Source organism: Melospiza georgiana, chromosome 1, assembly GCF_028018845.1.
Source record: "Melospiza georgiana isolate bMelGeo1 chromosome 1, bMelGeo1.pri, whole genome shotgun sequence".
In the NCBI taxonomy this organism is placed as follows: domain Eukaryota; kingdom Metazoa; phylum Chordata; class Aves; order Passeriformes; family Passerellidae; genus Melospiza; species Melospiza georgiana.
The window spans coordinates 105,273,305-105,284,010 of NC_080430.1; positions in this window are offsets into that span (position 1 = coordinate 105,273,305).

Below are 10,706 nucleotides of genomic sequence, written 5' to 3' on the forward strand. Positions count from 1 at the left end.
TTCTTCCTAGGTAAGTCGGGGTTAAAAAGACTGTACAAAACAGATCTGTTATGATAAGAGTTCAAAAGTGTAAAATGTGAAGAAAGTAAATTTTCTCAAGGTCTGCTATGAAGAATGCAAGAAACCATGAGCATAAATTACAGCAGTAAACAATTACATTTGAAAAAAAAAAGAAGATATTTTAAATATGAATCACTAAAAGAGAATGCCTGGGGAGGTACTGCAATCTCCACTAGTGGTAACATTCACAAATGGGTTAGAGAAACATCTATTAGGAGTGGTTTAAATACGATTAGTTTTGATTTGAAGCTGAGGGATAAACTCCATAACCTCTCAAGAAGATCCTCATTGGGATTTTTTTTTGGAAAGTAAGAAATAAAAATGGAGGTCACTGGGACAGCAGACACTGGAGTGGAAAGACTGAACTCAAGTATTATAGTTAAAGAAAACTGCTGCTGACGAGCAGCACGAGTGGTCAGGCTGCAAATTTGAGATTGTTATAGAAAAGCAGGCTTGCATGACAAGACTCACAGTGGAAAGTGTGAGAGCATGGTGTGTTACGTCAGAGTAGATTCTGTTTTTGTTACAGCTTATAGCTGTAAAAGTTACAGGTGTGGAGGGATGGAGATATCCTTAGCTGTATTTATATTCTTGTTAGTGTGTTCTAAACTAATCTGTATATTCTGAAGGAATGTTAGCCTATATATTGTGGGGGTGTGTCTGTGAAGTTCAGGTAAATTTGTCTGCATCTTACAAGGCTACTGCTCCCATCTCTCTCCTGTCCGTGCCAGAGGACACCATGCACAAAAGCAGGTGTGCATCAGCTCCAAGCCAATGAGGTTTTCCAGCACAATGAGCTGTAAGGTACGAGCTGTGTCCATTGAGGAATGGGCACATTTTTATTTTTGCTTAGACAAGGACAGCAACTTCTTTTACATTTTGAGACAGTGGATGAGATTCTCTCCAATTAATGGAAATTTTACTGTTGGTTCTATTGGGGCCAGACTAGACTAACATTCCTTAGAAGGTTTTTTGTTTGGATTTTTTTTAAGGGAAAAAGGAACAAAATGAACACATTTTGAACCGCAATATCTGCCTAATTTCCCATCCTAATCATATTAGCCATGGGCATGCTGCTGATTATTTGGCACAACTCAGTTCGGAAACTAGAAGTCTCCACTCCTTAGCTCTTCTTTTACATACTACTCTTATCAATATTTTTAAAAATATTGGAAAATTAGGCAAATCACAGTTGAGTGAGTACTTGTGGGGGTTTTTTTCTGCTTTAATCTTTCAGAAAGATTCAGACCTGGTGATTAGAATTTTAAAACTTGTTTTGTGAAAAGAAATTCCTCATGCTCACTTCAGTAGCAAAAGTTTGAGGTCAGCTTCTATTTGTTCTAGTAAGCTACAGAATGCTAAATACTTCTCAAAATCTTGCAATTTAGGTAGCCAAACTGGAGTTCTTTTGAAGATCAGGCTTCAGTTTTCTAATATAGAGATTTCTTTCATGATTCCATTAAATAGGGATACTTTAAATGAATAGAATTGTGTGAAATACAGAATAAAATACCAGATTATGCCAGAAAGTCTACTCTAAAGTTAAAGCATACTTCTAGTGGCAGATTATCTTTTGTTAAGTATTCTATTAATACATACAGCTGTGGTGTTGTAGAGAAGACAAAGCATTTATGAAAGAGACTACATCATCTACTGTGTGCAACAGATGACTTTTCTGAATGTAAGCATTTACAGATAGGTACAGGACAGGATAATTCTGCCCGAACAATGAAGACAGATCTAAGGAATTTTCATCTTTTTCTGTTAGTCCTTAGATCACAGTAGTGTGCCCAGTCAGCCAGAAATGTGAACATTTCATTAAAAATTCCATTACAGCAGTTGGTCTGTCATTTGTCTTCATGTAGATCTAAAACAATTATAGTAACATTCTTATTCATTTCAGAACAGATGGAAGATTTCCATGAATAGATTTGTTAAATATGTGTCATAAGAATTGAGACACCTATTCTCAGGAAGCATTTTTAAATGTAATGCAAGAAATCTGAAATAACTGAATAGCTAAAAGTAGTGATTTATACAGTACTGACTATATGTTTTCCAGTGTTTTTCTCTCCACTGTCCTTCTATATTATTTTTATTTGCATGCCCTGATCATTTAGATATTTATAGAACTCTGAAAATTGGTGAACTTCAGTAGTTCCAATATGAACAGCAATGTAACTCTTTAAAATATAAATAATATTTTTGAATCTGGTTAATACATAGTTTTTAATTTACTGGTATTTTTACTATTTAGTAGCTAAGCATCTACTTTTTATGGGTAAACCTGTTGACTGTATAAATAAAGATGTACTACATCTGATCTGTTTGGTATAGGGGTGTCAAAAACCATGGCCAAAGCAGAACTTCTGGATACCTGTATCTCAGACTCTTTCTATGATTTTTTTAAAAGTTTATAGTTTGAGAGCATGAGTTTGTAAAACGAGTGATACTAACAAGAAATGAGAATTCTTACTGAATCAAAATTCCAAATGTATTTTCTTTTTGATAATACTGAGCCACTTTAAAGAAGTATAAAGGACAGTACTACATGCAACATATTAGGCAATAGATCTAAAGTTGTATTTTCATTCAGAAGTAAAATAAATTCATAGATATGATGCATTCAATATAGATAATCTTCATGAAATCATTAAAGCATGAGAGCACTTTTTCTCTTTTCCCACCAAAGGATGAAAGTTTTTATGTTTAGAGAAATGGGTTTTCTGATGTAAACCCATTCTGTTAAAAACAATAACCAAAACCACTCAAACCGTGCAGTGCTGCCACTTGCAGTTTACTGACCTCCTCCCAGTGGTCTGTCTATACATTTAAGTAATCTGTATATGCAAGCAACATACAGTATTTTTGTCTTTTAAAATATTCTAAAGACCAAGCTTCCCTGCATCTAAGTTTTCATTCTTCACTAATAGAAATCTTTTTTTTTTCCAGAGCGGAGGGTACCACAAGCAGTGCTTACAGAACAAAACCCTGTTGTGGCATTTCAAAGTGCTCAGACAGGAGAATGGAGTATAGTGGAGCTCCACTAGCGCCACTGGTGGATCTTCCACCAGGGTCAGTGGAAAAACAGCCTCAGTTTGGAGCAGCTTAAGCTGTTGTGGAGCTGCCTCCTGAGACAGCAGCTTTGTATTTTGACTGTCATAGTGAACTGCAAACTGTTGCTAAATGGGGTAATCTCATTTTCTCTTTTTCTTTCTTCCTGTTACCTTTTGCACATTTCCTTCTCGTTTGTCTCAGATTTAGCAGCTTTTGTGGCTTTAGAGTAAGTCAGTGGAGTGATTTTACATAAGAAAGCAAATCAGTGCTTATGTGAGTTAGTTTTCAATTGAACCAATTCATTAGGTTTGATCCAAAGTACGTGGCAGGAGCACATTGCTGGAGTTAGAAGGAATGGAGCAGGGCTTGCCCAATTTTGGCACCACATTAAATACGAAGCGGTGAAGCACAGCACATGTTACACGGTGTTTGTGAGGAGCTGCCAGGCAACAGAAGGGATCAGGCACCATTTCCTTGCAGCATCCATTGCTGGTAGACTTGTGGGATTTTGAAGAGGGTGATCTGTATGTGTCACTTCTGCTTTTTCTGGAGGGTGGCATTTGGGGATTGAAGTTGTGGGGACTATTTTTCTCCTTTGTTGTTTAAATTAATCTACTCCTGTTTGCCTCTTCAACAGTTCTGCACAGTCTTGAATGGTGGCAAATTGCTCAGCTTAAGGAGAAAGGGTTCTTAATAAAAGACAAAGGTATTTAGTTCACTGAAGGACAAAACTAAAATCCCAAAAGTATGGGGAAAAAAAAGCATTTTCAACATAATTTAATCTTTGAATCTTTGCAAGTATTAGAAGTAGACAACATTCACTTCATAGTAATTTACATCTATTGTAGATCTGGTTTAGATACCATGCTGGGAAAATAAAATAATCACTTTTTTTAGTTAATGCAGATAATATATATCCAAAGTATAGGAATAGATTCTGTATTTCACTAGGTAATGTCAGCTAGACTGCTTTTATCATAATTTAATTTTCTGCTTTTTCAGTTTAGGGTTCTGTGGAAAGAAGTTTGAGTGATTTTGGCTTATTTCTACCTATAAATATGAAACAGTTTAAAGGCCTGGATATAAAAATCATAGGTTTTCTTACATTTCCACTTGGTACTTGACAATAATGAATTTTAAATTTAATTCTTCAACTGTGTAGCTGAGGCTCCAGGAGGCATTCTTTGTTAAGAGTGGCCTTCTTTCTGTGTAAAGTTCTTCCCTGGAAATGAGTTCTGTTCCCTGATTTTTCTCATGGTTCTCTATGCTAATTTAACAAGATTTTTTTTCCTATTTGAAGTAATAGCATTTAAATATTTCGTTTTTACAAGGTGCCTTATTATATCTATTACTGATTTTGATGTTTTACTGATTCATCCACATTCTTCAGTAACTCTTATAATAAGCATGCTCCCTATATGCTTCCTCTTAAAATATAAAATAGAACTTATACCAGGATTTGGAGACATAAACTTTGTAATGCTAGTGTGAAGTTTCAGTCTTGAACTTTACAGGACTGTACAGGAAATCTTATACTCCTGAAAAGCAGTAAGATCTCTTTGACTGCTTGTATTGGAAAGAGTTGATTTTTCAAAACATTTGCATATGTGTATTCTCTTTGTGTTTCTGATTTTTTTTTAATCTGAGATCAAATAAGGAAAAATAATTCAACAGTCCATTTGGAAAGTAGGAAGGAGCAGCTCTACCCTTTTGTATTTCAGAGGAGTTAAAGGTCTGAACATAACTGGGCTTGGTTACTAGACTAACACTTATCTACAACTCTATATAGTAACAATTAAAACTTACAGTTTTAAAGAGCCTGACAGATTTGCTTATGCTGAATAGCTTTGCAATTCAGTCTGCACAAAAAAACCAACCCTGAAATACATGAGAAATGCTTACTTTAAAATGTCATTGCTGCCATCATAATCAGACTTTGTTAGACACAAATGTTTTAATTGAAGTGAACAATTACCCATTTTAAGAGTCTTAGTCAATGTTTTGAATCTGAAGTGTAGGTTTCATTTTCCACTTCAATAATTAACTTCTATCCAGTTGTGTAACTTTCTTGCAGATCTTCCATTATTTCAAGGACATATTAAATTGAGTCAGATAGGAGCTCTGATTTGATGGATGTGATAAATTCTACCAGCGTAGGATTGTCCTGTTATAGATGCTTTCCAGATGGACATGGATTATGCTCCAAGAATCTTCCTGTCATAATTTAAAATTTTAGAACTCTACTGTTTTATATTCTTTCTTTTGTATCAAAGTTGATGTTTTCAAACTTAATTTAAAATTCACATATTTGTCTTATTTCTTCACATTGCTTAATTTTTAGCCAAGCATGATAAAATGCCCATTCTTTTGCCTTTATAGGACCAGTTAGGAAGCTGCATTGTGTACTTACCATTTGTATTTCATATTACTGTGATTCAGTATAATTTCCCTATTCTCATTTCTTGAACAATCTAAGCTATTTAGTAGCCCATTCAAATTATGGCTTTGGTATTTACATTTGACTGACCATTTTTTTTTCTTTGAGCATTAAATTAAGCATGTGGTTTAATATTTAGGTTTACTTTTATCAAAATATATAACTGATTGATTGAGAATTCTAATAGTATTGTTTTTTTCTAAGTCTGGAAATCTTCATTCATTCTAAAGCTGACTTTTCTTCTTAGCTCATTTGCTCACTGGTCTGCCATGGGTCATAAATGCTTCTCCCCATTTAAGTTCCTTGAAAACTTGAGAAAAAGACCTAATTTTATGACTTGTGTGTCAAGTTACACACACCAAAAAGCTGCGGCATGATCAGAGTCTTAAAACAGTTTTCATAGAAAAAAGAAAGACACATACAAAAACATTCTTTTTTATTGTAGTGAATGTTTTGCTGATAGGAACAGAAAAGGTTTGAAGATGACAATTTCACTCGAAGGAGACTTCCAGCTCAACCGCTGCACTTTCCATATGGTGCAGAATGGTATGGCCTTGTCCATGGAGATGTGTCACAGAAGAGTGGTTGTGTGTGAGGTCCTTTTAAACCTCTGCCTATGGTTTCACAATGTCTCTGCTAGTTCCAAGGTCATTAGCCAAGGACTTGACTGAACTGAATTCCTTGATGTATAAAAGAATTCCTGCGTGATGGAAAGACTCTAAATTTTGGGCTGTGACTCATTCATCTGTCTTGGTGAAGGGACTGACAACCAGCAAAGATGTGGCAGGTGGCAACAGCGATTACTTTGGCTTCACTGCACAGTTGTGTGTGTAGTGATATTTTAGGTGAGTCATTGAATCTTTTATTTAAACCTCCTGAGGTTTATCTAGGTCATTGTTTTTGTTGATTGGGCGGATTTTTTTTTTTTTTTTTTTTGATTTTTGTTGCTTTGGGTTCAGCTTCTCTAATTTTTACTCCTCTCTATAACAGAAAGATACCAATTTACTCTTTATGGGACTGTTTGAAGATAATCATTAATGGGTGCAAGGCATTCAGATGTTGTGAGGGTGGCAATATAATCAGCTAGAAATATTACCTAGATGGATGTGGGTGTTTTGGGATATCTTTACAGGCTGTGAGAAGTCCTGGGATGGATGCATCTTTGTGATACTTTAAAGAACCCAAACAAACAAACAAACCAAAAAACCACCACAAAACTGTACAGCTATTTCTCCTAGACTCTGTCTAAAATATTTTCATAGTTGTAAATCACAGCCCTGGACTATTATGTAGTTTATCAGATTAATTAAGAAAAATGAATTGACAAATGGATTTAAATACTATTGGCCACACTTATCTTTAATGGTATTCACTTTTCACTGTTTTGGGAAATGTTGCATGTTTTTGGTTCTGGCCTACATGGTGTCACCACTTTGGCTGCTCTGCACCGCTATTCTTCTGAAGCATTCATGGAAAGGTAACTGACTTTTCATTTCATTATTTTTTCAGGAGAATGGCACTTCTGTCTATTTTTATCTTTTCTTTTCTACCTTCCCTGTTTATTCTCTACTTCTGTCTGTTAGAGGTATATTAATCAGAGAGGTATTAAATGTTAGACTTCTAAATCTAGGATCCTGACTATTGAGATCCCTGCTGTACAGATTGCAATTTGACATTTCAAATAGTCATCTAGTGTTTAGATATTTCTTGATGACAACCAGTCACAATTTCCTCTAGACAGCTTCCTTGCAGTTTCAGATGTAATATCTTGCATCTTGGCTAGTAGAGATTTTTATGTTAAGCTTAACTGTAAGATTACAGTGACTGTAATTGCTTTTTGATGACCATTATGATCTTAGACAATATAGCAAAAGACATCAAATAATTCAAGCAGTTTCCTACTTTTCCCTCCCAAAAATTTAGATTTGATTATTAATGTACGAGTGTGGGAGAAATAAAGAAAAAAGGCTGAGAGATAATTAGTTCTCAAAGTTGGGTAAAAAAAATTTTTACAAAATATACTTTTGAATGTATTTGATGTAAGACATATGAAATCTTATCTCTTTGTATTAATTTTATTATAGAATGTGTTCATTTATGTTTAGGTGATTCATTCTGCATGATTCTTTTAGAAAAGAGTTTGAAATACTACCTGTAAAATGTTAGCTGTACGTTCTTGTTAACAGAACATGGAATCCTTGCACGTCACCAGGTGGAAAGGGCTCCTTCCTGAATAGAGATTTACTAAGCTTCTGAACCTGTGTAACCAAATAATTGTTCTCAGCTCCATTAGTATAAAGGGCTTGCGTTGGGTCTAAATCCACAGAACTATGTATAGCATGGATGATTTAATGTGACATCAGTCAACATGATTTTTGTGACTGTCTAGATATATTAGCTATCTGTTAAAAAAGTGTTAAAGTTTTTAATTAAGTACTTTATAAGTAAGCCAAGACATCCTTAAAAAAGTATTTAAAGATACATTAAAAAAGAATTTTTATGTCTACAGGTGTTACATGGGAATCAGTAATTCCTCACTTAAAGATTAATAATTTAAATTATATATATGGCAAGAACTGTATGATTACTGATAAAAATTTATGCAGATGTTTCTGCAAGTGTTTTTGTGCTTCTTATTTCATACATGTTGATGGAGCATCTTTAAATTAATTGTGTTTAATTATATAGTCTCCTTTTTACCAATATGCTTAATTCTCAAGGGATTTTTTTTGTATAAGTGGGCATAACTAGTGTTGTTTTCCACTTATCTGAAGTTGAATGAAAAAAAATTAGTAGTGCACTCTTTGTATAAGGAGTTGTACTGCATTAACTGCACACTCTTTCTGAGGTGACAATTCACTATAGACCTCTCTCTTGTGCAGTTATTTCAGTGATTTTTTGGGTGTATTTGAACTTATGACCCAATCCAAAATCCAGAAATTAACGTTATAACAAAAATCAGTTCAAAAAGCTTTTTGATATAACTTTTTCCTCTAACAGAAAACATTACTTGCCGTTAGCTTGTAATTTAAGCAAGAAAACTGAAAACTCGAGAATAAAATGTGACTGGTTTGAGTTATTTATCAGATTAAATGCAGATGGCAGTTAAAGAAAGATGTTCATTGACATCAATCCAGTTAATGAACTGAATTCTTTCACCAAAATGACGTAGGCTCTGTTACCCACCTAGAATTTTGCAGGTTACTTACAGACTTTGATATCACTTAATTGTATTTATTGTTTTAAAAATCTGTTAGCAGGCTGCTCCACCATCTCAAAACAATCCCTTAGAAACATCCATATAATTTGAGAATGTATGTAACAGAAATATGTCCAATAGAAATTTTCTTTGAGAAGTGCTTTAATACCTTTTTAAAATGATAGATAACTCTCCATCAAGCATTAAGGACTACGTAACAGATATATCATAAAAATACCAGTATAAGTTTTCTTGCAATCTTTTCAGATTATGGATCAGTCATGATTTTCTAAAGATTATGGGATATCCTTTACCTTTCTCTTAAGAATGCTGAATATTGAGGACTGCATTCATTTCTGTATTTTGTGTGGGATACTTTTACTAGAAATTCTTCTAATTGAGTTCTGAGGTAATTGGTTCCCATACTTAAGGTGAATGGGAATAATGATAGGTGAGAAAATGTTGGAATACAGATTTTTGGAGTCACATTTTTAAAGGGAACACCATTCCTGAGCAACCAGGGGTATGTTTGTGTTCATTCATTCAGTTGCCATCTAAGAGAAGTGAAACTGATCCCTGAAATATAAGACAGAAGAGGGAAACAAATAGCAATAAAGAAGCTGAAATTGCTAAGGGTAATAATAGGAATATCCAGAAACTGGATACTAGAAATGGTAAGTGAAGATAAATCTGGAACGAATTCCCAAGGAGAAATGATGTTACACACTTCAAAAAAAAGAAAAAGAAAAAACAAACAAACAAACAAAACTGACAACCGCCCCTCAAAAAAACCCCAAAAACCATCACCAAATAATTAGTTTAACTTTGACAGTGATGCCACTCTTGAGCTCTAGCTGAAGTGTACAAGCAATATTTTTTAAGGAGGTCAGTCTTTTCTGTATTTTAAGAAGAAGGCCTTATTTTGAGACTTCAAGTATTTCAGGTTAATTGTATAATTCTGTGTTTGTGAAATGCTTGACTATGAAAAGAATGAGATAAGCTTGTAAGAGTATCTTAGATTATGAAAATATGATTGGAAAATATATTGCCTGTTGCAAACATATACATGCAAAAAATGTATGGTTTTTTTTTAATGTACTTTCTATAATTTGCCCTGATAATGTTTTTCAAAATGCCTCTTGCAAGTTAGGCTTAAAGAGCAGAGTTAGTTTATGTAAAGCCTGTCCCATCAGGCTGTGTGTTTCTCACTTCTACTGTAGAAGTTCATGGCCCAAAAGAATCCTGATTATGGGTTGTACAAACAAAAGTAAATTAAACCTGAAACATAAAATTTGGCAGGAAATTTTAAGTAGTCTTCTGCTGTTGACCCTCATAGTCTTTATTTTATTGCTATTCATTATTTTCTTTACTGTTTTGCCTTCATGTCGTCTTTTATATGCCAAAATATTCATATTGCCTCTTAAAGTTCTGCTGTTGGGTACAGCTGGGTTAACGGGCCTGTGAAATCAGAGTATAAATTCCTCAGCATCTCAGCTTTTGGAAGCAAAAATGCTGTGACAAAGTGTGGTGTTGCTGAAGCCTATTACTACTGCTGTCAGCTTGCATTGAAAGCAGCGCACCCCAAAATGTCAGACAGCGGGACTGTTGTCGAGAAGGGTAATTAGGAGCAATTAGCCAGTCTCCCTGCCGGGCAGATCGCTTTTACCTTTCTCCGTTTTGCCCTTACCCCTGCTGCCACTGCAGGCTAAGGAGTTATGGCAGTGATGATTCCCTGGAAGAGAGAGAGAGGGAGAGAGAGAGTGTGTGTGTGTGTGTGTGTGTGTGTGTGTGTGTGTGTGTGTGTGTGTGTGTGTCCGTGCGGGCGCCCCGGCCCCCTCCCCGCCCCGCCGCATTGTGGAGGGAGGGACCGCGGCCGCCTCCGCCGCCGTGCGGGGCCGGGCGCTGTCCGTGGTGCTGAGCCCGGCGGGACGGGCGCTGTCCGTGGTGCTGAGC